Source organism: Schistocerca gregaria, chromosome 11 (assembly GCF_023897955.1).
Source record: "Schistocerca gregaria isolate iqSchGreg1 chromosome 11, iqSchGreg1.2, whole genome shotgun sequence".
NCBI lineage: Eukaryota > Metazoa > Arthropoda > Insecta > Orthoptera > Acrididae > Schistocerca > Schistocerca gregaria.
The window spans coordinates 84,774,596-84,802,071 of record NC_064930.1 but is presented as its reverse complement, the minus strand read 5'-3'; the positions used below and the strand labels follow the sequence as shown (position 1 = coordinate 84,802,071).

Here is a 27,476-nt window from a genome sequence, read left to right as displayed (position 1 = left end):
GTGTGGTTCCTCCCATGGAAAGTACCACACAGAAGACTGGTTCTTCGCTTCAAGGTCATAATAGTAGACCCACGATTCATCACCTGTGACGATATTGTAGGTGTCTTGGGACTTACCTCCATTGAATTTTTCGAGCATGAAACGACACTGGTCAACTCTCGCCTCCTTTTGGCTTTCTGTCAGGGAATGTGGCACCCAACAGGCACATCTCTCAGTAAGGCCTAAGTGACTATTAACGATGGTCTGTGATGCTGTCGATCCAATATTTAGGGTCCCTTCAAAGTCGCAAAATGTAAGATGTGGATTTTCTTTGATCATTTTTCTCACAGCATCAATGTTTTCAAGAGTCACAGCTGTTTCTGGCCGACCGGGACGAGGTTCATCTTCAACTGACTGGCGATCCCTCGAAAACTCGCCAAACCAATTTCCAACTGTGGCCCTAGAAGGGGAAGCTTCAGCAAAACCTCGCAGCAAAGATGAATGGCATTCTTCGGTACTTAAAACCTTTTTATAATTGTAAAAAGTCATGGCGCGAAAGTCGCGGCGCGACAGCTCCATCCTGCACCGTCTCTGACTTAGCACAACCTGTGCTTTCTTACCGCGGTCTGGGGGGGGGGGGGGGGGGGGGGGATCACCGCTAGCCAGGGGCTGCGCGCGCACGTCCCAAGGTCGAAAAACATGGCTCTTTCGAATGAAATCAACTCCATTGTCCTCCGCCTTACGGTTTACAGGCTGCAAAAAACTTTCGGCATAGCCCTCGTAGTACACTATAAGACTAAACAAACCGTGTGCCGCGAAGGAATTATCCGAATGGGACGGAAATCAGTAGATGTGATGTAAATGTACAGACAAACAAATGATTGCAGTTTCAGAAAACGTTTGACAATTTATTCAGGAAAAAGAGCCGTACAAACTCAATAAGCCAATAAACCAGTGGTCCGCGACTGACTTTCAACATAGTTCCTCACAAGCGTCTGCTAAAGAAACTTCGTGCCTTTGGAATATCGCCTCAGTTGTGCGACTGGATTGCAGATTTCCTGTCTGAATGGGCACACTTCGTATTAACATACGGAAAGTCATCGAGTAAAACTGAAGTAATATCCGAAGTTCCCCAAGGAAGTGTTATAGGCCGTCTATTGCTCGTCATCTACATTAACGACATAGGAGACAATCTCAGCAGCCGTTTTAGATTGTTTGCAGATGATAATGTCATTTACAGTCTTGTAAAGTCATCAGATGACCGAATGATTTAGAGAAGATATCTGTATGGTTCGGAAAGTTGCAATAGACCCTGAATGAAGAAAAGTGTAAAGTTATTCACATTAGTACTAACAAGGGGAGGCCGCCAATTGTGAAATTCAGATTCGATTCATACTGCGCACAATAAAAGCTCATGGCCAGAGGTGTAATGTGGCAGAGCACCAAGATGCACTTCTCAGCCGTTGTCGAGAAAATCGACAGTTAAAAGAAACCGTTGCAGTGAAATAATCTCTACGATAATCCGATGGTCGCCGGATCGAATCTCGCGCCATGAAACCATTTTTTTTTTAGTGTTTGTTTTTTGTAATTCAAATTCCCGGCAATCAGTTGCAACTACTATGAAAATAATAAGTTGTTGAAAGTCATTTGTCGTGGAAAAACTGGCGACTTCGAGCATCATTATGTTTTCCGCAAACAAAATTTGTATTTCACAAATGTTATTACACCTCTGGCCATGAGCTTTTATTATGCGCGGAATGAATCGAATCTGAATTTCACAATTGGCGGCCTGCCCTTGTAAGAGAAATCCACTAAATTTGGATTACGCGATAAGTCACACAGACCTGAAGGCTGCAAATTGAACTAAGTTCTTAGGTATTACAATTACAAATAACCTGAATTGGAACGGTCACATAGATAATGTTGTGAGTAGAGCCAACCAAAGAGTGCGTTTCATTGGCAGAACGCTTTTGAACGTGCAACAAGTCTACTAAAAAGACTGCTCTCACCAGACTTGTCCGACTACGATCTGCATCAGGTGACACTGACGGATGACATCGAAGTACAAAGAAGGGCAGCTCGTTTTGTATTATTATCGCCAAAAAAGGGGGGATAGTGCCAGAGACATGATACGTGAACTGGAGTGGCAATCATTAAGGCAAAGGCGTCTTTCGTTGGGACGGGTTCTTCTCATGAAATTTCAATCACCAGTTTTCTCCACCGATTGCGAAAATGTTCTGCTGGCGCCCACCTACATAGGGAGAAATGTACATCATGATAAAATAATAGAAATCAGGGCTCAGAGTGCAACGTTCGAGAGACAGCTTGAAAGTGGTCCATTGAACCATCTGCCAGGCACTTTATTGTGAATAGCACAGTGATCACGTAGATGTATGCCAGTGATTATTCGCCTTGGCTGATTGAGTTGTTGGACGTCCTCGTGCCGCATGTCGTGCGGAATTCTGCCGAATTGTGGCGTTATATGGTGAAGATACGGAGCTGGTTGGAGGGCTCTGCTTAAAATTCTCAACTGTGGAGAGATCCACCGATCTGACCTGTCAGAAGCAGGGTTTTGAAAGCACGAAGACTCTCGCTGCGTGCGGGCAAGCATTATCTTGGTGAAATGGAAGCCCTGTAAGGCTTGCTACGAAGTGTGTCAGAATGTCCACGGCGTACTGCTGTGCTGTCAGCATGCTGCGAATGACAAACAAACTGGTCCTGCTATGGAGAGAAATGACAGCTCAGGCCATCGTTCACAGTTATTGGGCTGTACGGCAGACGCCAGTGAAGCTGGATCCCACCAGTATCCGGGACACGCCTTCGTTGGTCATTGGGGCCCAACAACCATGACTGATGGCATTGGATGCCCCTTCTTTCCACATCAGGACCCCTTAGATGTTATCTGTGGTATGGTACTCTTACAGCGCAGCGGTACGTCAGCGATATTCAATGACCCGTTTTGAGAACTTTGTGGCAATCTATCCTGAGCTTCCATCACAGCGAGTTAATGCAAGCCCACACACGAGAATAATCTCCACTGTTCGTCTACGAGCTTGCCAAACTCTACCTTGTCCAGCAACGTCGCTGGATCCCTCCCCAGTTGGCAACGTTTGGACCGTTATGGGCAGGGCCGTCCAGTCAGCACTGTACTTTGACGAACTAGCGCGCCAATTGGACAGAATTGGCACGACATCCCTCGGGATGACACCCAACAACTCTTATCAGTCACTGCCAAGCCGAATAATTGCAAGTATAGCGATTTTGGTCGTTTGTGAAGTTTGCTAGTGGCAAGACACAATCAATGACTTCTCTGCGCGATGGCCATGGAAATATTCTCGACGGCAGTGCTGCCAAAGCAGAATTACTAAACACAGCCTTCCGAAATTCCTTCACCAAAGAAGACGAAGTAAATATTCCAGAATTCAAATCAAGAACAGCCGCCAACATGAGTAACGTAAAAGTATATATTATCGAAGTAGTGAACTAACTTAAATCACTTCACAAAAGCAACTCTTCAAGTCCAGACTGTGTACCAGGATAGTTCCTTTCACAGTATGCCGACAGAATAGCTCCATACTTAACCATCATATTCAACCGTTCGCACCCAAAGACTGGAAAGTTGCATAAGTCACACCAGCATTCAAGAAAGATAGTAAGAAAATAATCCATTAAACTAGGGGCCCATGTCATTAACGTTGAAATGCAGCACGATTTTGGAACGTATATTGTGTTCGAACATTATGAATTACCCCGAAGAGAACGGTCTATTGGCACACAACCAACAAGGATTTAGAAAACATTGTTCCTCTGAAACATAACTACATCGTTACTCGTACGAAGTGTTGAGTGCTACTGACAAGGGATTCCTAGTGGATTCCGTATTTCTAGATTTCCATAAGGATTTTGACACGGTACCACACAAGCAGCTTATAGTGAAATTGCGTGCTTGTGGAATACCGTCTCAGTTATGTGACTCGATTCGTGATTTCCTGTCGGAGATATCACACATCGCAGTAACTGACGAAAAGTCATCGAGTAAAACAGACGAGATTCTGTGGTTAGCCCAGGTAATTTTATAGGCCCTTTGCTTTCCCTTGTCTATATAAACGATTTAGGAAACAATCTGAGCAGCCGTCTTAGGTTGTTTGCAGATGATGCTGTCGTTTATCGACCAGTAAAGTCATCAGAAGATCGTAACAAATTGCAAAACGATGTGGAAAAGATATCTGTATGGTGTGAAAATTGGCAATTGACAGTAAATAACGAAATGTGTGAGGTCCTCCACATGAGCGCTAAAAGGAATCCGTTAAACTAGGGTTACACGAAAAATCAGTCAAATGTAAAGGCCATAAATTCGACAAAATACCCAGAAATTACAATTACGAACAAGTAGAAGTGGAAGGAACACACGTAAATGTCGTGGTGAAGGCTAATCAAAAAATGCGTTTTATTGGCAGGACACTTAAAAAATGCAACAGTTCTACTAAAGTGACTGGCTACACTACGCTTGTCCTTCCTCTTTTAGAATACTACTGTGCGGTGTGGGATCCTTACCAAATAGGATTAACGGAGTGCATCGAGAAACTTCAAAGGACGGCAGCAAGTTTTGTATTATTGCGAAAGAGGGGAGTGAGTGTCACTGAAATGATACAGGACTTGAGGTGGACATCACTAAAATAAAGGCGTTTTTCGTTGCGGCAGAATCTTCTCACAAAATTTCAATCACCAATTTTTTCCACCGAATGTGAAAATATACTCCTTGAAATTGAAATAAGAACACCGTGAATTCATTGTCCCAGGAAGGGGAAACTTTATTGACACATTCCTGGGGTCAGATACATCACGTGACCACACTGACAGAACCACAGCCACATAGACACAGGCAACAGAGCATGCACAATGTCGGCAATAGTACAGTGTATATCCACCTTTCGCAGCAATGCAGGCTGCTATTCTCCCATGGAGACGATCGTAGAGATGCTGGATGTAGTCCTATGGAACGGCTTGCCATGCCATTTCCACCTGGCGCCTCAGTTGGACCAGCGTTCGTGCTGGACGTGCACACCGCGTGAGACGACGCTTCATCCAGTCCCAAACATGTTCAATGGGGGACAGATCCGGAGATCTTGCTGGCCAGGGTAGTTGACTTACACCTTCTAGAGCACGTTGGGTGGCACAGGATACATGCGGACGTGCATTGTCCTGTTGGAACAGCAAGTTCCCTTGCCGGTCTAGGAATGGTAGAACGATGGGTTCGATGACGGTTTGGATGTACCGTGCACTATTCAGTGTCCCCTCGACGATCACCAGAGGTGTACGGCCAGTGTAGGAGATCGCTCCCCACACTATGATGCCGGGTGTTGGCCCTGTGTGCCTCGGTCGTATGCAGTCCTGATTGTGGCGCTCACCTGCACGGCGCCAAACACGCATACGACCATCATTGGCACCAGGGCAGAAGCGACTCTCATCGCTGAAGACGACACGTCTCCATTCGTCCCTCCATTCACGCCTGTATCGACACCACTGGAGGCGGGCTGCACGATGTTGGGGCGTGAGCGGAAGACGGCCTAACGGTGTGCGGGACCGTAGCCCAGCTTCATGGAGACGGTTGCGAATGGTCCTCGCCGATACCCCAGGAGCAACAGTGTCCCTAATTTGCTGGGAAGTGGCGGTGCGGTCCCCTACGGCACTGCGTAGGATCCTACGGTCTTGGCGTGCATCCGTGCGTCGCTGCGGTCCGGTCCCAGGTCGACGGGCACGTGCACCTTCCGCCGACCACTGGTGACAACATCGATGTCCTGTGGAGACCTCACGCCCCACGTGTTGAGCAATTCGGCGGTACGTCCACCCGGCCTCCCGCATGCCCACTATACGCCCTCTCTGAAAGTCCGTCAACTGCACATACGGTTCACGTCCACGCTGTCGCGGCATGCCACCAGTGTTAAAGACTGCGATGGAGCTCCGTATGCCACGGCAAACTGGCTGACACTGACGGCGGCGGTGCACAAATGCTGCGCAGCTAGCGCCATTCGACGGTCAACACCGCGGTTTCTGGTGTGTCCGCTGTGCCGTGCGTGTGATCATTGCTTGTACAGCCCTTTCGCAGTGTCCGGAGCAAGTATGGTGGGTCTGACACACCGGTGTCAATGTGTTCTTTTTTCCATTTCCAGGAGTGTATTTGGCTGACGCCGACCTACATAGGGAGAAACGATCACCATAATGAAATAAGGGAAATCGGAGGTCGCACGGAAAGACATAGGAGTTCGTTTCTTCCGCGCTCTGTTAGAGTTTGGGCCGCGCGGGATTAGCCGAACGGTCTAGGGCGCTGTAGTCATGGACTGTGCGGCTGGCTCCGGCGGAGGTTAGAGTCCTCCCTCGGGCATGGGTTAAGTAATGTGTGAGCTTAGGGGCTGATGACCTTAGCAGTTAAGTCCCATAAAAGTTCACAAACATTTGAACAATATTTGTTAGAAATTGGAATAATAGAGAATTACTGGGCAGGTGGTTCGATGAACCCTCAACCAGGCAGATGAACGTGGTTTGGAGGGTACCCGTGTAGGTGTAGATGTAGATGAGGGCCAGAGGTGGACCAATGCTTACTGATTTGCTCAATTTGTGAAGCTCTTTCTCTTGATTATAACATCCAATTTTTGTGATACAGTAATCCTTTGTTTGTCGATACAGGTGCATTACGTATACCAATTCCATCCTATTCGGATGATTTCTTCGTCGTGTGTCTTTTTTTTTGTTTTGGTTTGCTCAGCGTGTGCAAATCATGATTACGGCGAAGGTTGGACACATGTCACATTAATGTTCTCTAATAGGCATCTGGGCACTTTCGATCAGATAGTGTAACTAAAATCAGCAAGGACTAAATGCAAGGTTTTGAATCTCGTGGAAATGATGTCTACGACAGATGGAATAAGCAAGTGAGAGGAGCAATCTAGTTATTTGGTATTCTCCATGTGGACCCACTGGCCACAAATTGCCGCTGCTGGATGAGGTTCTCTTCAGACTGAGGTACTCCGTGCCCCCCCCCCCCCCAACCCCCACCTCCCTGTGTCAAAGCACCGCCGCATGTGTCCCACGAGGGTCGAGTCGCGCCCGCAACTGTAGCACAGCTCTCGGACTGCCAGAGTAATTACTACAGTCTGCCCGCACTGAGACCGCCTCGGTCCAGAGCTTCCCTGAGTGACACAGCGTCCGGCTGTGGGTCTGTGGCTGTACTGGTGTGTGAGCAAGGTGGAGGGTGCGTGGTGCCATCTGCGCAGTACGGCATAGAGAAAGGGAGGGGGGAGGGGAGATGCAGAACCATTTGAGGAGTCGCCAGTGTAGCCGCCCGTTTCTGTCCCACGCCAGGATAGAATATCATAGAGAGGCAGCACTGTGGCTACAGTTAAGCAAACCAAACAACCTGTCGCCATGTTTCACGCCATCAAAACAGAGGGGTATCGTGTGGGGTAGAAGCAAATAAAGTGCCAAGTAGCTACAAAATACACTGCCGCAGGAAAAAAGATAAACATCTAATGTGATCAGTTCTAGAATATTGCTCAAGTGTTTGGGACCTCTATCAGATAGGAATAACGTGGGGCGTTGAAGATATACAGGTAAGGGAAGTGTGAATGGTTACAGGTTTGTTTAATGTATGGGAGACTGCCACAGAAATACTGAAGGAGCTGAACTGGAAGTAAAATATCCCCAAAAAAGTCTATTAAGAGAGGAGTAGTACATCAGACGGGCCAACATGGAGCAGGAGAGGCAGCATAGGATATTTTAATTTTCCTGCGGCAGTGTATTTTGTAGCTACTTGGCACTTTATTTGCTTCTACCCCACACGATACCCCTCTGTTTTGATGGCGTGAAACATTATTTTGTAAATGAATTCATGAAACTGTCTGCATGCCAAAGAAGGATTCAGGATTCACACTCATAGCAGTTGAAGTTCAGAAACATGAAAAAAAGAATTTTTTTGCATGTGAATTTCATCATTTTTCATTTGCTATCGACTGCATTTATGCTATAGGTACATTTTTCTTTTTAAGTAAGAGAGATTCTTCAATGAATTTTTCACAAAATACAACGAAGTTTCAAGAAGTGACTTAAATTGATTATTCTAGGAATATACTACAACAGCTTACATATCACTCACATAGGTCTCCTGAGGATGAAATTAGAATAATTACTGCACCCACAAAAGCATTCAAACAGTCATTCGTCCCACACTCCATATGTGAATGGAACAGGAAGACCCCATAATAACTGGTACCATGGGATGTAATGTCTGCCATGGACCTCACGGTGGTTTGTAGAGTATAGGTGTAGAAAGAAAAACAACTAACAATAAATTTTTCACTAGATGGCACTGTAAGGATCATAGTGTAACTGGTTTCTAATAGACATGGGGCTGGCATAAGATATGTTCAATATGTTGTCCACTACTTTTGCCACAAAATGAAATTGAGTAACAACATATATCACAGAGTAGCTCTGGGGTCACATTCAAAATGCAGTGTGCAGTGTATGTCTTCCGTTCAACTATGTTTGTAACTGTAACACTGAATGCAACATCTTTATGATAACCCCACAACCAGAAGTCTCACAGTTTAAGATCAAGTGATCTGGATGGCCAGATTGTAGGGAAATGATGGCTGATAATTCTAGCAATCTGAAATTCTGAAAAAGAGAGTGCCCCTTCACTGGCTGTGCAATGCGTGAAAGAGCAACATAAAAATGATCATACCCATGTATCGATGCTGTTGAAGAGTTGGACTCAAATTGGTGTCCAAATAACTCTCATAGTGTTTACCAGTGACAGTACAGGTAACATGTCCCACAGAATTTATCTCCTCCACGAAATGTGGCACTATACTTAATGATGCCATCAACCTGCACCGCACAGTTATCTTTGCAGAACAAAGCAAGCTATTGCCAGTCCCAAGCCCGGGGCCTCAACTTGCAAGTGGTGAGGAAAGGGGAGGGTGAAGAGTAACAATCTCGTTAAAAAAACCTGGGTCCATCTGGCTCCAGACGGTAGTATCCAGTAAGGACCCCTCCCCAGGGTAACAGGTGAAGACAGACAATGGTTGGAAAGAGGAAGAGGATTTTACATGTCCCAACGGTGTAAAAGTGGAAGAACTGTCTTCGTATCTTACTTCCTGTAGCGTCTGTACTCCAGAGGGGCAACTACAAATGGTGTCTGTTCTCCATGTTAGGAGCGGCCTAAACATATGCTGGCAGCAGATCTAAAATGCCTTTGGGAGTGGTGACCCCACCGTAATAATAGCCTATGTATGAAATGGTAATTCAAAACCAGCCTCAGAAAAGTTTTGGGCTTTCCGTGCAGGCCACATGCAGTTCTTGGGGTGCTGGGGGAACTGTGAGAAGTGGGTAACTATGCACCAACACAATGAAGTTGGGGCTGTTGTTGAGTTGTTTGGGGAAGGAGACCAGACAGTGAGGTCATCGATCTCAACGGATTAGGGAAGGATGAGGAAGGAAGTCGGCCGTGCCCATAAAAAAAAATAAAAAAAACCTGATGCGTTCCACATCATTACGAAGTGTCGTATTCATGATCTATGGAACAATTATTAATCTAATCTAATCTACATGATGAAGTGTCAGCACAAATTCGTTAATGTACATTCACTATGTGATCAAAAGTCTCTGGACGCCCCCAATAACATACGTTTTTCATATTAGGTGCATTGGGGTGCCACCTACTGCCCGGTACCCCATATCAGCGACCTCAGTAGTCATTAGACACCGTGAGGGAGTAGAATAGGGCTCTCCGCAGAACTCACACACTTCGAATGTCGTCAGGTGACTCGGTGTCACTTGTGTCATGTGTGTGTACGAGAGATGTCCACACTCCTAAACATCCCTAGGTCCACTGTTTCCGATGTGATAGTGAGTTGGAAACGTGAGGGGACACGTACAGCACAAAAGCGTACAGGTTGATCTCGTCTGTTGACTGACAGAGACCGCTGACAGTTGAAGAGGGTCGTAATGTGTAATAGGCAGACATCTATCCAGACCGACACACAGGAATTCCAAACTGCATCAGGATCCACTGCAAGTACTATGACATTTAGGCAGAAGGTGAGAAAACCATGGTCGAGTGGCTGCTCATGAGTCACACATCACGCTGGTAAATGCCAAACGACGCCTTGATCAGTGTAAGGAGAGTAAGCATTGGACAATGGAACATTGGAAAAACTTTGTGTGGAGTGACGAATCACGGTACACAATGTGGCGATCCGATGGCAGGGTGTGGGTATGGAGAATGCCCGGTGAACGTCATCTGCCAGCGTGCGTAGAGCCAACAGTAAAATTCGGAGGCGTTGGTGTTATGGTGTGGTCGTGATTTTCATGGAGCGGGCTTGCACTCCTTTTGGTTTTGCGTGGCACTATCACAGCGCAGGCCTACTTTGATGTTTTAAGCACCGTCTTGCTTCCCACTGTTGAAGAGCAATTCTGGGATGGCGATCGCGTCTTTCACTACGATCGAGCACCTGTTGTTAATGCCCGGCCTGTGGCGGAGTGGTTACACGACAGTAGCATCCCTGTAATGGACTGGCCTGGACAGAGTCCTGATCTGAGTGCTATACAACACCTTTGGGATGTTTGGGAGCGCCGACAGACATCGATACCTCTCCTCAGTGCAGCACTCTGTGAAGAATGGGCTGCAATTCCCCAAGATACCTTGCACCACCTGATAAGATGTATGCATGCGAGAGCGAAAGCTGTCATCAAGGCTAAGGGTGAGACAAATGGTTCAAATGGCTCTGAGAACTATGGGACTTAACATCTTAGGTCATCAGTCCCCTAGAACTTAGAACAACTTAAGCCTAACCAACCAATGGACACCAACAACATCCATGCCCAAGGCAGGATTCGAACCTGCGACCATAGCAGTCCCACGGTTCCGGACTACAGTGCATAGAACCGCACGACCACCGCGGCCGGCTAAGGGTGGGACAACACCATATTGAATTCCAACATTACCGATAGAGAGCGCCACGAACTTGTAAGCCATTTCTAGCCAGTTGTCTGGATACATTTGATCACGTAGTGTACCATTGCAAGATATGTAAATACTAGTTGCAGCTCTCTGTGACAAGTGCAGTGACCACTGGAGTTCATAATTGTTGTTCCTATTTAATATTTTTAACAGGCACGTGAGGGTGTACAAGATGCGTAAACAGTGTCACATGTCGATTTATCACTGTCAAGGGCACAGACGTGCCACATACCCGTGTGAGATAGCGTTATCATCTCCTGAGAGAGCATGAAATGGGTCTCGGTGTTTGCCTTTATTTGCTAGTCTTCGTGGAATATCCTGCCCTGCATCGAAACATGTGGACAGGCACTGTTGTGCATGGAGCACACATCTGTGTCTATCATCCGAGAACAAGTAACGGACTTCCCTGCTACGTTCTCGGTCATTCAGCACACCTGGTTGGAGACAGGCTATGGTTAGATAAGGGAATTACCTTCCCATGTGTAGGCTCGCATTAACACCACGAGAAAGTAATAAGTTGAAGAAGGGAATTGGCGTTTGCGTTAGGGAGGACGTTGGACTAAGGTAGTCTATGCCGCATCTGTGATGGCGTAATTGCTTTGCATTCCTGCCTCTTAAGCAAGTAGACCCATTTTCAAGTTCTGGCCAGGGCACAAATTTTAATTCATTTCTTCAGCTTTCATCGTTATCATACACTCCTGGAAATGGAAAAAAGAACACATTGACATCGGTGTGTCAGACCCACCATACTTGCTCCGGACACTGCGAGAGGACTGTACAAGCAATGATCACACGCACGGCACAGCGGACACACCAGAAACCGCGGCGTTGGCCGTCGAATGGCGCTAGCTGCGCGGTATTTGTGCACCGCCGCCGTCAGTGTCAGCCAGTTTGCCGTGGCATACGGAGCTCCATCGCAGTCTTTAACACTGGTAGCATGCCGCGACAGCATGGACGTGAACCGTATGTGCAGTTGACCGACTTTGAGCGAGGGCGTATAGTGGGGCATAGGAGAGGCCGGGTGGACGTACCGCCGAATTGCTCAACACGTGGGGCGGGAGGTCTCCACAGTACATCGATGTTGTCGCCAGTGGTTAGCGGAAGGTGCACGTGCCCGTCGACCTGGGACCGGACCGCAGCGACGCACGGATGCACGCCAAGACCGTAGCTTCCTACGCAGTGCCGTAGGGGAACTCACCGCCACTTCCCAGCAAATTAGGGACACTGTTGCTCCTGGGGTATCGGCGAGGACCATTCGCAACCGTCTCCATGAAGCTGGGCTACGGTCCCGCACACCATTAGGCCGTCTTCCGCTCACGCCCCAACATCGTGTAACAAGGTGTAAGTCAACTACCCTGACCAGCAAGATCTCCGGATCTGTCCCCCATTGAGCATGTTTGGGACTGGATGAAGCGTCGTCTCACGCGGTCTGCACGTCCAGCACGAACGCTGGTCCAACTGAAGCGCCAGATGGAAATGGCATGGCAAGCCGTTCCACAGGACTACATCCAGCATCTCTACGATCGTCTCCATGGGAGAATAGCAGCCTGCATTGCTGCGAAAGGTGGATATACACTGTACTAGTGCCGACATTGTGCATGCTCTGTTGTCTGTGTCTATGTGCGTGTGGTTCTGTCAGTGTGATCATGTGATGTATCTGACCCCAGGAATGTGTCAATAAAGTTTCCCCTTCCTGGGACAATGAATTCACGCTGTTCTTATTTCAATTTCCAGGAGTGTACAACAACCAAGAGGCAATAATAAGAGTGGACGATCAAGAACGAAGTGCTCGTATTAAGAAGGGAGTAAGAGAAGGCTGTAGCCTTTCGCCCCTACTCTTCAATCTGTACATCGAGGAAGCAATGATAGAAATAAAAGAAAGGTTTAGGAGTGGAATTGAAATACAAGGTGAAAGTATATCAATGATACGATTCGCTGATGACATTGCTATCCTGAGTGAAAGTGACGAAGAATTAAATGATCTGCTGAACGGAATGAACAGTTTAATGAGTGCAGAGTATGGTTTGAGAGTAAATCGGAGAAGAAGGTAATGAGAAGTAGTAGAAATGAGAACAGCGAGAAAGTTAACATCAGGATTGATGGTCACGAAGTCAATGAAGTTAAGGAATTCTGCTACCTAGGCAGTAAAATAAACAATGACGGACGGAGCAAGGAGGACATCAAAAGCAGACTCGCTATGGCAAAAAAGGCATTTCTGGCCAAGAGAAGTCTACTAATATCAAATACCGGCCTTAATCTGAGGAAGAAATTTCTGAGGGTGTACGTCTGGAGTACAGCATTGTATGGTAGTGAAACATGGACTGTGGGAAAACTGGAACAGAAGAGAATCGAAGCATTTGAGATGTGGTGCTATAGACGAATGTTGAAAATTAGGTGGACTGATAAGGTAAGGAATGAGGAGGTTCTACGCAGAATCGGAGAGGAAAGGAATGTGTGGAAAGCACTGATAAGGAGAAGGGACAGGATGATAGGACATCTGCTAAGACAGGAGGGAATGACTTCCATGGTACTAGAGGGAGCTGTAGAGGGCAAAAGCTGTAGAGGAAGACAGAGATTGGAATACGTCAAGCAAATAATTGGGGACGTAGGTTGCAAGTGCTACTCTGAGATGAAGAGGGAGGAATTCATGGCGGGCCGCATCAAACCAGTCAGTAGACTGATGACCCAAAAAAAAAGTACACTGAAGAGCGAAAGAAGTTGGTATTTAAACTCATAAGAGTGTCCCTGGAGCCACTCTGTAGCAATTATGGACGTGTGTGGTGTAGCATTGTCTTGCTGGAATTGCCGACGTCCGTCGGAATGCACAATGGACACGAATGGATGCAGGTGACCAGACAGACAAAGACAAAAATTAACTGAATATGTCGAGCCGCTCTTAACTGATGACATTTCATACATGCAGAAAATTACATTAATTTCCGACTTTTCTGTTGGATTTTCCAAACATTTTCTTTCGTACAGTCGTCGTCGTGGCAATAACGAAACAAAGAAAATCAATCAAATCTGTCTAGCCGTTCTTAGACGATGATCTTTCGTACATGCGGCAATTAATTTTATCTGTGTAGGTATTGTGTCATTTCCTGAGGTGAAGAATTCAATATAGTTTGCTAGATTAAAGCTTGTGGTTGCGTCTGGAGACATTGTTTTTGTTCTGTTTTAATAATATTGAAAATAAATATTGCTGGACCACTCGTTTTCATTCAGTATATATACTAACAAACGCACAGCCATAACTTAGTTTTTGTGACCATTAAAATTGCTACACCACGAACATGAAGTGCTACAGACGCGAAATTTAACCGACAGGAAGAAGATGCTGTGAGATGCAAATGATTAGCTTTTCATTCACACAAGGTTGGCGCCGGTGGCGACACCAACAACGTGTTGACATGAGAAGATTTTCCATGCGATTTCTCACACACAAACAGCAGCTGACCTGCGTTGCCTGGTGAACCGTTGTTGTGATGCCTCGTGTGAGGAGGAGAAATGCGTTCCATCACGTTTCCGACTTTGATAAAGGTCGGATTGTAGCCTATCGCGATTGCGGTTGATCGTAACGCGACATTGCTGTTCGCGTTGGTGGATACTGTTAGCAGAATATGGAATCGGTGGGTTCAGGAGGGTAATACGGGACGCCGTGCTGGATCCCAACGGCCTCGTATCACTAGCAGTCGAGATGACAGGCATCTTATCCGCATGGCTGTAACGGATCGTGCAGCCACGTCTCGATCCATGAGTCAACAGATGGGGACGTTTGCAAGACAACAACCAACTGCACGAACAGTTCGACGACGTTTGCAGCAGCATGGACTATCAGCTCGGAGACAGTGGCTGCGGTTACCCTTGACGCTGCATCACAGACAGCTCCTGCGACGGTGTACTCAGCGACGAACCTGGTTGCATTTTTTCGGATGAATCCAGGATCTGTTTACAGCATTATGATGGTCGCATCCGTGTTTGGCGACATCACGGTGAACGCACATTGGAAGCGTGTATTTGTCATCGCCATACTAGCGAATCACCCGGTGTGATGGTATGGGGTGCCACTGGTTACGCGTCTCGGTCACATCTTGTTCGCATTGACGGCACTTTGAACAGTGAACGCTACATTTCAGATGTGTTACGACCCTTGGCTCTACCCTTCATTCGATCACTGCGAAACCCTACATTTCAACAGGATAATGCACGACCGCATTTTGCAGGCAGGTCCTGCACGGGCCTTTCTGGATACAGAAAATGTACAACTGATGCCCTGGCCAGCACATTCTCCAGATCTCTCACCAATTGAAAACGTGTGGTCAATGGTGGCCGAGCAACTGGCTCGTCACAATACGCCAGTCGCTACTCTTGATGAACTGTGGTATCGTGTTGAAGCTGCATGGGTAGCTGTACCTGTACACGCCATCCAAGCTCTGTTTGACTCAATGCCCAGGCGTATCAAGGCCGTTATTACGGCCTGAGGTGGTTTTTCTGGGTACTGATTTCTCAACATCTATGCACCCAAATTGCGTGAAAATGTAATCACATGTCAGTTGTAGTATAATATATTTGTCCAATGAATACCCGTTTATCATCTGCATTTCTTCTTGGTGTAGCAATTTTAATGGCCATTAGTGTATTTTATTACAAACTGCATTATTTTTGTCAAGTAGGGATGTACCAGCGTTTCCTCATGTGTGGCAGTTTTGTAACAACTAGCTTCATGGGCGCTCCCTGCAGCACTAGGTCTAGAGTTTCAGGGAACAGTCAGTCTTAGAGTGGTCGGGTGGGTGCGTATAGAGAATATGTGTCAGTAATACTAATTTTGCTTTTGGCTGTGACATTGCCTCACGTAAGATGTGAAGCATACAGAAGGCGATGGAGAAACAGCACTTCGCAGGTTGAGAGGGTACGTGATATTATTCCAGGGATTACAAAAGCGAGTCCAATTTTCAAAGATCTTTCCAGTATGAGCCCAGTTATCATTATGATGTTCACACCTTCTGGGTTGGACTCATGCCCTGATTCAGTTGCGACGGGTGTCGAAATGTCGTTGTAACCTTTCCCGAGGCGAGCTGGCCCACATGTGTTGGTAACTGGTCATTGATATCCCGCGTTCTAGCACTGGGAAAGAGTTGACGTCCAAAGTGGTCCGAGAATGTACTGTGAGGGAGAGATATGGGAATCTTGCAGACCACTCTTGAACATGACACAGACACTTCATTCAGACACGTGTCTTGTATGGATCTGCATTGTACTGTTGAAAAACTGGCACCACAATACTGTCAGACGAGACGTAACACGTGAGGTCCCAGGATGTCTGTGTCACACTGCTGTGTTGTCAGAGTTCCTTCAAACACTGCAAGCCACATCCTCAAGTCACACACGGTGGCTCCCCCACATTGTGACGGCACGAGTAACACGGCTGTGCTTCTCAAAAACACTGGAAGAATGTGACTCTGTACTCTCTGGCGATCGCCGTATGGGTAGTGTAGAACGGAGAATACTCGCTAAACACAGCGTGGTGCTGTTCATTAGCAGTTTACTCAAAGCCAGCCGCTGTGGCCGAGCGGATCTAGGCGCTTCAGTCTGGAACCGCATTGCTGCTACGGTCGCAGGTTCGAACCCTGCCTTGGGCATGGATGTGTGTGATGTCCTTATGTTACTTAGGTTTAATTAGTTCTAAGTTTAGGGGACTGATGACCTCAGATGTAAAGTCCCAGCCATTTGATTTGAGTTTACCAAAACACAGCTGTTTATAGATATGATATAATTAAATTTTGTTGTAGACATTTGAGCCTAATCTTTATCTACACTCCTGGAAATTGAAATAAGAACACCGTGAATTCATTGTCCCAGGAAGAGGAAACTTTATTGACACATTTCTGGGGTCAGATACATCACATGATCACACTGACAGAGCCACAGGCACATAGACACAGGCAACAGAGCATGCACAATGTCGTCACTAGTACAGTGTATATCCACCTTTCTCAGCAATGCAGGCTGCTATTCTCCCATGGAGACGATCGTAGAGATGCTGGATGCAGTCCTGTGGAACGGCTTGCCATGCCATTTCCACCTGGCGCCTCAGTTGGACCATCGTTCGTGCTGGACGTGCAGACCGCGTGAGACGACGCTTCATCCAGTCCCAAACATGCTCAATGGGGGACAGATCCGGAGATCTTGCTGGCCAGGGTAGTTGACTTACACCTTCTAGAGCACGTTGGGTGGCACGGGATACATGTGGACGTGCATTGTCCTGTTGGAACAGCAAGTTCCCTTGCCGGTCTAGGAATGGTAGAACGATGGGTTCGATGACGGTTTGGATGTACCGTGCACTATTCAGTGTCCCCTCGACGATCACCACAGGTGTACGGCCAGTGTAGGAGATCGCTCCCCACACCATGATGCCGCGTGTTGGCCCTGTGTGCCTCGGTCGTATGCAGTCCTGATTGTGGCGCTCACCTGCACGGCGCCAAACACGCATACGACCATCATTGGCACCAGGGCAGAAGCGACTCTCATCGCTGAAGACGACACGTCTCCATTCGTCCCTCCATTCACGCCTGTCGCGACACCACTGGAGGCGGGCTGCACGATGTTGGGGCGTGAGCGGATGACGGCCTAACGGTGTGTGGGACCGTAGCCCAGCTTCATGGAGACGGTTGCGAATGGTCCTCGCCGTTACCCCAGGAGCAACAGTGTCCCTAATTTGCTGGGAAGGGGCAGTGCGGTCCCCTACTGCACTGCGTAGGATCCTACGGTCTTGGCGTGCATCCGTGCATCGCTGCGGTCCGGTCCCAGGTCGACGGGCACGTGCACCTTCCGCCGACCACTGGCGACAACATCGATGTACTGTGGAGACCTCACGCTCCACGTGTTGAGCAATTCGGCGGTACGTCCACCCGGCCTCCCGCATGCCCACTATACGCCCTCGCTCAAAGTCCGTCAACTGCACATACGGTTCACGTCCACGCTGTCGCGGCATGCTACCAGTGTTAAAGACTGCGATGGAGCTCCGTATGCCACGGCAAACTGGCTGACACTGACGGCGGCGGTGCACAAATGCTGCGCAGCTAGCGCCATTCGACGGCCAACACCGCTGTTCCTGGTGTGTCCGCTGTGCCGTGCGTGTGATCATTGCTTGTACAGCCCTCTCGCAGTGTCCGGAGCAAGTATGGTGGGTCTGACACACCGGTGTCAATGTTTTCTTTTTTCCATTTCCAGGAGTGTACATATTGTATATGACCCATCTCTCCCTATAGCTTACCCCTACTTTTTTCATAATCTCCAACAGCTTGCACCAATTTATATTGTCGAACGCTTTTTCCAGATCGACAAATCCTATGAACGTGTCTTGATTTTTCTTCAGCCTTGCTTCCATTATTAGCCGTAACGTCAGAATTGCCTCTCTCGTTCCTTTACTTTTCCTAAAGCCAAACTGATCGTCACCTAGCGCATTCTCAATTTTCTTTTCCATTCTTCTGTATATTATTCTTGTAAGCAGCTTCGATGCATGAGCTGTTAAGCTGATTGTGCGATAATTCTCGCACTTGTCAGCTCTTGCCGTCTTCGGAATTGTGTGGATGATGCTTTTCCGAAAGTCAGATGGTATGTCACCAGACTCATATATTCTACACATCAAAGTGAATATTTGTTTTGTTGCCACTTCCCAGTGTACATACACATGTAAGAAAGGGGAAATGTTGTTACCAAAAACCCCGAATAATCTTGATGGATTTACGTACAACAGTCTGCTGAACACCCAAACAGAAACCCACGTGGAGACGGAGGGAGGAGGAAATATACGGTGAGAGAGGGGGGAAGAGAAGATGGGCAGAGGGTGTTGCTAGCAAGGTACTTAGAAGTATATGCAATTCCTATACATATTTAGAAATTGCAAGTTCACTAACTAATAATAAATGACACGTAACCTACATGTACCTCAAGTCTGTGCTGCTAAGATCATGGTTGTTATGGTTAAGGAAAAAAGTGTAATTATTTCTCTCATGACTGAATGCCGAATGTTCCCTCGGCTTTTAGTATGAAGATGACTAATTAGTCGACTCAAACAATAGTCTACACGATTACTAGGTCTAGCTGTCAATGCATCACACAACTGGTTAACTCATAGAAATAACTAAGTGTAACAACGTGTAGAGAGATGAAACGGACCAATCACACAGGCTCAGCAATAGGTGAGGCAGCTGCCGGACTTCGTTTCACTGCTGGAATACTAGAGGATATGGATTCAATCTTAAAGGAAACTGCTTACAAAACACTCATGTGACCCATATTAGCATATTGCTCGAATTTGAAGGAGACCCCTACCAAATAGCACTAGCAGGGGCTACTGAGCGTGTACAGAGAAGGGCAGCAGGAGTGGCAACAGATTCGTTTGACCCATAAGAGAATGTCACAGAGATCCTGAGAAACTTAACTGTCAGATGGACATGAACCATCCTCGGAAAAGCCACTTATGGAGTTTCAAGAAACAGCTTAAAATGATGACTCTAGTAATACACTCCTGGAAATGGAAAAAAGAACACATTGACATCGGTTAGTCAGACCCACCATACTTGCTCCAGACACTGCGAGAAGGCTGTACAAGCAATGATCACACGCACGGCACAGCGGACACACCAGGAACCGCGGTGTTGGCCGTCGAATGGCGCTAGCTGCGCAGCATTTGTGCACCGCCGCCGTCAGTGTCAGCCAGTTTGCCGTGGCATACGGAGCTCCATCGCAGTCTTTAACACTGGTAGCATGCCGCGACAGCGTGGACGTGAACCGTATGTGCAGTTGACCGACTTTAAGCGAGGGCGTATAGTGGGCATGCGGGAGGCCGGGTGGACGAACCGCCGAATTGCTCAACACGTGGGGCGTGAGGTCTCCACAGTACATCGATGTTGTCGCCAGTGGTCGGCGGAAGGTGCACGTGCCCGTCGACCTGGGACCGGACCGCAGCGACGCACGGATGCACGCCAAGACCGTAGGATCCTATGCAGTGCCGTAGGGGACCGCACCGCCACTTCCCAGCAAATTAGGGACAGTGTTGCTCCTGGGCTATCGGCGAGGACCATTCCGAACCGTCTCCATGAAGCTGGGCTACGGTCCTGCACACCGTTAGGCCGTCTTCCGCTCACGCCCCAACATCGCGCAGCCTGCCTCCAGTGGTGTCGCGACAGGCGTGAATGGAGGGACGAATGGAGACGTGTCGTCTTCAGCGATGAGAGTCGCTTCTGCCTTGGTGTCAATGATGGTCGTATGCGTGTTTGGCGCCGTGCAGGTGAGTGCCACAATCAGGACTGCATACGACCGAGGCACACAGGTCCAACACCCGGCATCATGGTGTGGGGAGCGATCTCCTACACTGGCCGTACACCTCTGGTGATCGTCGAGGGGACACTGAATAGTGCACGGTACATCCAAACCGTCATCGAACCCATCGTTCTACCATTCCTAGACCGGCAAGGGAACCTGCTGTTCCAAAAGGACAATGCACGTCCGCATGTATCCCGTGCCACCCAACGTGCTCTAGAAGGTGTAAGTCAACTACCCTGGCCAGCAAGATCTCCGGATCTGTCCCCAATTGAGCATGTTTGGGACTAGATGAAGCGTCGTCTCACGCGGTCTGCACGTCCAGCACGAACGCTGGTCCAACTGAGGCGCCAGGTGGAAATGGCATGGCAAGCCGTTCCATAGGACTACATCCAGCATCTCTACGACCGTCTCCATGGGAGAATAGCAACCTGCATTGCTGCGAAAGGTGGATATACACTGTACTAGTGCCGACATTGTGCATGCTGTGTTGCCTGTGTCTATGTGCCTGTGGTTGTGTCAGTGTGATCATGTGATGTATCTGACCCCAGGAATGTGTCAATAAAGTTTCGCCTTCCTGGGACAATGAATTCACGGTGTTCTTATTTCAATTTCCAGGAGTGTATAATACAAATCGCTACGTACCACTCCTATAGCAATATTGAGAACCAACGCTTAAACTGATCCCAGTACGCACGTACGCCCAGAAACAATCATTGTTCCTGGACTCCATCCGTGAATAGACGCTGAATAACTTCACAAGAGTGACGTGGCACAACTGATAAGCAATAATTTGGAAATTTTGACAGAAGAAGCAGTTATACCACAGGATCCCGTACAGTATATTAACTAAGTCCATTTACACAGTCGCTAACGTTTTTCCTCATTTTGCACCATTATTTTCGGAGCGCGTTTACGTGTACTTCTACACCGAAGTGCAAAATAAACTGGTACACCTGCTAATGTAGTGTAGGGCCCCCGCGGGAACGCAGAAGTGCCACAGCATGACGTAGTATGGATTCGACTAATGTCTGAAGTAGTGCTGGAGGGGACTGACACCGTTACACCATGAATCCTGCAGGGCTCTCCATAAATCCGTAACACTACGAGTGGATAGAGATCTCTTCTGAACAGTACTCTGCAAGGCATCCGAGAATGAAATGAAATTAAATCGACATCCTTAACTGCCGGCAGGTGTTGTTCGTATACATCAACGGGGACAGCTGAAAATGTGTGCCCCGACCGGGACTCGAACCCGGGATCTCCTGCTTACATGGCAGACGCTCTATCCATCTGAGCCACCGAGGGCACAGATGGACAGCGCGCCTGCAGGGACTTATCTCTTGCGAGCTTCCCGTGACACCCACACCTCTACTGTCCACAACCTACATTCGTAGTGTTCCTAATATAGATTTGCCCATTAACTCATTACTCGCGCCATCGGTGGCTCAGATGGATAGAGCATCTGCCATGTAAGAAGGAGATCGCGGTTACACATTTTCAGCTGTCCCCACTGATGCATATAAACAATACCTGTCGGCAGCTAAGGGTTACGATTTACTTCATTCTAAAGAAGCTGCACGATCATCAGTGGTATCTGTTCTTTTGGGAACAGATACCATCTTCATATGCATCCCAGAATGCTCAATAATGTTCATGTCTGGGGAGATTGGTAGCCAGCTAAAGTGCGTAAACCCAGAAAAGTGTTCCTGGAGCCACTCTCTAGCAATTCTGGACGTGTAGGGTGTCGCATTGTCCTGCCAGAATTGCCCAAGTCCGTCGGAATGCACAATGAGCATATTCTAGGGATTGATCGATGATAGGATAGGGAACGAAAAAGGTCTGATGAACTTATGTGCGGAAATGCATGTTTTCCATGCTAGAGACCATTTATTCGATCACACATTGTTACACGGTCTAGTACGCGCTGTACCACACATCCACAGTTACAGTATGTGCTGAAAGTTGTTTCCATGAGGCTCAACGCATGCGTGTACGCGCTGTAGCATGTCCTGTCTCACACGTCCACATCGGGCAAGCTGCATCCGAAAAGTGTCAAAGGCAGCATGAATACTATGCTCCAGTGTCTCCATGTCTGTAATGGGCTTTGCATACACGATACTTTTCAGATGGCCCCATAACCAAAAACTGCGCGGTTGGAGATCCGGAGAAAAGCAGGCTATGTAACTGGACCTCCTCGTCTGATCCATCGACCAGGGAAGAGACGATTGCGATGCGTCCGGACGTTAATGGCGAAATAGGTTGGAACACCATCATGTAGCCCCCACATAACCCTTCGAATCATCAATGGCACTTCTTCCAGCAGGGGAGGCAAAGTCACCCGCAAGATATGCCGATAGTTCCGCCATGTTAGATGACGTGAAAGGAAGACTGGTCCATAAATACGGTGGCTAACTATCCCAGCTGCAATGATGCCAGAGTGGCCGAGCGGTTCTAGGCGCTTCAGTCTGGAACCACGCGACCTCTGCAGTCGCAGGTTCGAATCCTGCCTCGGGCATGGACATGTGTGATGTCCTTAGGTTAGGTAGGTTTAAGTAGTTCTAAATTCTAGGGGACTGATGACCTCAGAAGTCCCGTAGTGTTCAGAGTCATTTGAACCAATTTTTTTTGGACCGATGCTGATGATTCGCCGTCACCATACCCTGTGGGTTCTGCATACTATCCCACAGATGACTGTTACGAAATTTGAAGATACCACTCCGCGCGAACGTGGTCTCATCTGTGAATAGCATGGATGAAACAAATCCAGGAATCGTACTTGCCTGTTGAAGAAACCAGTGACAAAACTGCTCCCGATGCTGGAAGTCTGTCGGTAGTAAACCCTGCAGACGATGTAAGTGATAAGGGTAATAGCTATTATTGTACTGGCAGGCCAACTGCCTGGCAGTGACATGGCGGTCGCTTTCCGTAGTGTTAATCATATTTTTCTCCAAGTCTGGTGTCCGTAAATTTCGGGTGAGTGCTCCATGATTTCTTGCTTCTTGAAACGACCTTGTCTCAGACCAAACGGCGAAACACTGCTGCAAATATTGAATGCTGCGGTTGCTATCGGCGGGGATCTCCTGGTACAACGTTACTGCCCACCGCCCGTTGCCATTTGCCTTTCTGTAAGTAAACACCATGCCGGCGAGGTCTCGATTCAAATACGGAACCATTGTGTACAAGGCTGTATCGCATCCACTACAAAGTGAGTCAGAAAGAGAAGTGAATCGGACACAACATTACGAGTTGCTGTGGCAGGAGAGGGTGGCAGGGCATGACGTATGAGGAACAGTACCACCTTGCAGGACGAAATCACGCATGCTGTAACTGTGGCCGCATGGTACAGAGCATATTAGACCGCACTCTCTATGATAAAGCATCACTAAATATATGGTTTAACCATGCATTTCCGGACATAAGTTCATTACATATTTTTTGTTCCATATCCTCTCATCGATAATCCCCAGAGTTTGCACACGGTGGAAAAATCGCCCTGTATACGCGCCACCGTCACTATGGGCCCATCTATACTGGACGAGTACCCGACTGAAACAAAGCGCCCTCGTTAAACAAGAACGAACCTATGTTCTTGTAGTTTCTGAGTCAGTGTCAACGAAATAATGAAAAACATATTTCAGGATCCAAACATCGGATGCTGGAGCAAAAACAGCGCCTTAGTGTTTCTTAAACATCGATAATCTATCCATTAATCGATCGTATCTGCCCTACAGTCACTATCGGTAGTCTGGTTTAACTATCGAAGTATTATCGTTTTTAAGGTAATTCTCTTTGAATTGGCGCCTGAAAAATTGTTGGTTCCTATTACCTCCATGGTGTTTGGAGTGCAGAGGGAAAGCAGATTGTGTGGAGGTATTTAATCAACAACAAATGTGGTGGAGCTTTAGCCAGTCTAAGTTGTTTATAAACTATGTTGTTAATAGAGGGTGAGGGGTCCTGAAAGAGGGAATTTTCTTGTTTGTATGCCAGTGATGACAACTCATGGCCGTGCGCATCTAGTACCGAACAGATGCTTATGGTAAAAACTCTTGTTGTTGTGATCTTAAAAAAAAAAAAAGGTTCAAATGCCTCTGAACACTACGGGACTTAACATCTGTGGTCATCAGTCCCCTAGAACTTAGAACTACTTAAACCTAACTAACCTAAGGACATCACACACATCCATGCCGAAGGCAGGATTCCAACCTGAAAACCGTAGCAGTCGCGCGGTTCCGGATGTGATCTTCAGTCCAGAGACTGGTTTGATGCAGCTCTCCATGCCATACAGTAAAGCTGCATGCCCTCGGGAAAAATTACGGCTGTAGTTTCCCCTTGCTTTCAGCCGGTCGCAGTACCAGCACAGCGAGGCCGTTTTGGTTAGTGTTACAGGGCCAGATCAGCCAATCATACAGACTGTTGCCCCTGCAACTACTGAAAAAAGGCTGCTGCCCCTCTTCAGGAACCACACGTTTGTCTGGTCTCTCAACAGATACCCCTCCGTTGTGGTTGCACATACGGTACGGCCATCTGTATCGCTGAGGCACGGCAAGGTCCATGGTTCATGGGTGGCGGGGGGAGGGGGGAGGGGGTAAGAACTACACACGTAATAACACGGATTCGTGAATGTGCATTGTACTGATCTTCGTCTTCAAATGTGTGAGGAAAAGAATGAAATTTTAAAGATTTGTTAAGTTTTTTTGACTGTACTGAATAATGCATTTAAAAATAAATACAATTATTGTCGTTATTAAGTAAACACACCTGCTACTGTCCTCTTCTGTTTCTGAGTCCTCATTCTACTTCCAAGCTTCTTTAGTTGTTCATGTTACTGTGTAAAGCGACTCGGAAACACAAAACACTGACCCAGTCCTAATGCCCCTGCGTCACTTCTGCTTTTGCAGAAGCACAAATATAATTCGTATGTTGGTTGCCCGTGATGAGGTCGATTAGCGGAGCTTGTTGCTTCAAGGACACACCAGCTCCCGCAAAACTAAATGTACCCGTCGCGTGTCAAGCTTTATTATTTGTATGGTGGCTGGACATAATCATTAAAATAAACAGCTGTATTTACGTGCTATCTGCTCTCTTTCAAATTCAGAAAGTGACAGGCGTAAAATACAGGGAGCGAAAGGCTATTTACAATTTGTACAGAAACCAGATGGCAGTTATTAGAGTCGAGGAGCATGAAAGGGAAGCAGTGGTTGGGAAAGGAGTGAGACAGGGTCGTAGCCTCTTCCCGATGTTATTCAATCTGTATATTGAGCAGGCAGTAAAGGAAACAAAAGAAAAATTTGGAGTAGGTATTAAAATTCATGGAGAAGAAATAAACACTTTGAGGTTCGCCGATGACATTGTAAATCTGTCAGAGACAGCAAAGGACTTGGAAGAGCAGTTGAACGGAATGGACAGTGTCTTGAAAGGAGGATATAAGATGGACATCAACAAAAGCAAAACGAGGATAATGGAATGTAGTCAAATTAAATCGGGTGATGTTGAGGGAATTAGATTAGGAAATGAGACACTTAAAGTAGTAAAGGAGTTTTGCTATTTGGGTAGCAAAATAACTGATGATGGTCGAAGTAGAGAGGATATAAAATGTAGACTGGCAATGGCAAGGAAAGCGTTTCTGAAGAAGAGAAATTAGTTAACATCGAGTATAGATTTAAATGTCAGGAAGTCGTTTCTGATAGTATTTGTATGGAGTGTAGCCATGTACGGAAGTGAATCGTGGACGATAACTAGTTTGGACAAGAAGAGAATAGAAGCTTTCGAAATGTGGTGCTACAGAAGAATGCTGAAGATTAGATGGGTAGATCACATAACTAATGAGGAGGTATTGAATAGAATTGTGGAGAAGAGGAGTTTGTGGCACAACTTGACAAAAAGAAGGGACCGGTTGGTAGCACATGTCCTGAGGCATCAAGGGATCACAAATTTAGCATTGGAAGGCAGCGTGGAAGGTAAAAATCGTAGAGGGAGACCAAGAGATGCATACACTAAGCAGATTCAGCAGGAAGTAGGTTGCAGTAGGTACTGGGAGATGAAGAAGCTTGCACAGGATAGAGTAGCATGGAGAGCTGCATCAAACCAGTCTGAGGACTGAAGACCACAACAACAACAACTGCTTTCACAGCTCAACAGTGGATATTCATACGTAATTCAGGCGAAATGTGAACGTTTCAGTGGATGTGTGACAAAACTAGCCTCTTTTTGCCAGGAGTAGACTGTGAATGTCCAGGAATGTTTTTGCAAAACTCCAGAAGGCCCTGCTAAAACTCTTTGTTTGAAACTTGTGCTGCGGATGTATAAGCTCTCGATAATTCTTACTTTTTTCATTTTTTCAAGTTTACATAATTCTACAACCTGGTTAATGATTTTTCGAGCGTCACGGGAAAGAATTCTGCCTCTAAGGCTTCTACCTCTACGGGGGATCATAGGAGGTGACTTCAGTGTGCCAACAGTGGCTTTTTCGTCACTCATTTCATTATTAAACGCCACACAACTACAGGATTATTCTTCATGAGGCAACTATAGTACCTCAACTGTTGAATCTCTGTCGTTGGGAGCAGTGAGACAAAGAGCACAGTAGCGAAGAAGTGTTCCGAGTGGTGCCGACATGAAACGATCAGTACTTTTCTCATGACACCGGTTGTCTCTGCTGGCTGAGGAAATTCCGCCCTTCCAAGATTATTTTTTTTTATGTAAGAGGTCCGTAAATAGAGTTTTTTTGTTATTCTTTTCAAAATGAACCGTAAAAGTCAATCCAAAATGTGTGTGAACTCTTATGGGACTTAACTGCTAAGGTCATCAGTCCCTGAGCTTACACACTACTTAACCTAAATAATCGTAAGGATAAACACACACACCCATGCCCGAGGGAGGACTCGAACCTCCGCCGGGACCAGCCGCACAGACCGTGACTGCAGCGCCTTACACCGCTCGGCTAACCCCGCGCGGCAAAAGTCAATCATCTGTGTGGAATTTTTTCAAGAAAGTGAGGGATAGTAGTCAGTTTGTAAAGTACCATCTGCATTAAAAATCATAAACGTGATCAGGGAAACGAACAAATTTAAGAGACCACTAAAAAGTGAAGTACATAGTGAAAAAGTACAAACCACGAATTACTAACTTAAAGGCGAGGGATCAACTTGTG

At 47.0% G+C, this 27,476-nt stretch overlaps 1 protein-coding gene and 1 non-coding gene across 2 annotated transcripts in view; both read right to left on the bottom strand.

The window, feature by feature from the left end:
• Positions 1-27,476, bottom strand: part of LOC126295328 (adenylate cyclase type 6) — a 2,630,635-nt gene that overhangs the window by 288,441 nt on the left and 2,314,718 nt on the right. The gene's annotated exons all lie outside the window — the stretch shown is intronic.
• Trnat-ugu (transfer RNA threonine (anticodon UGU)) lies at positions 21,558-21,632 on the bottom strand. Its single transcript has one exon. It is a non-coding gene; the product is annotated as a tRNA-Thr (tRNA).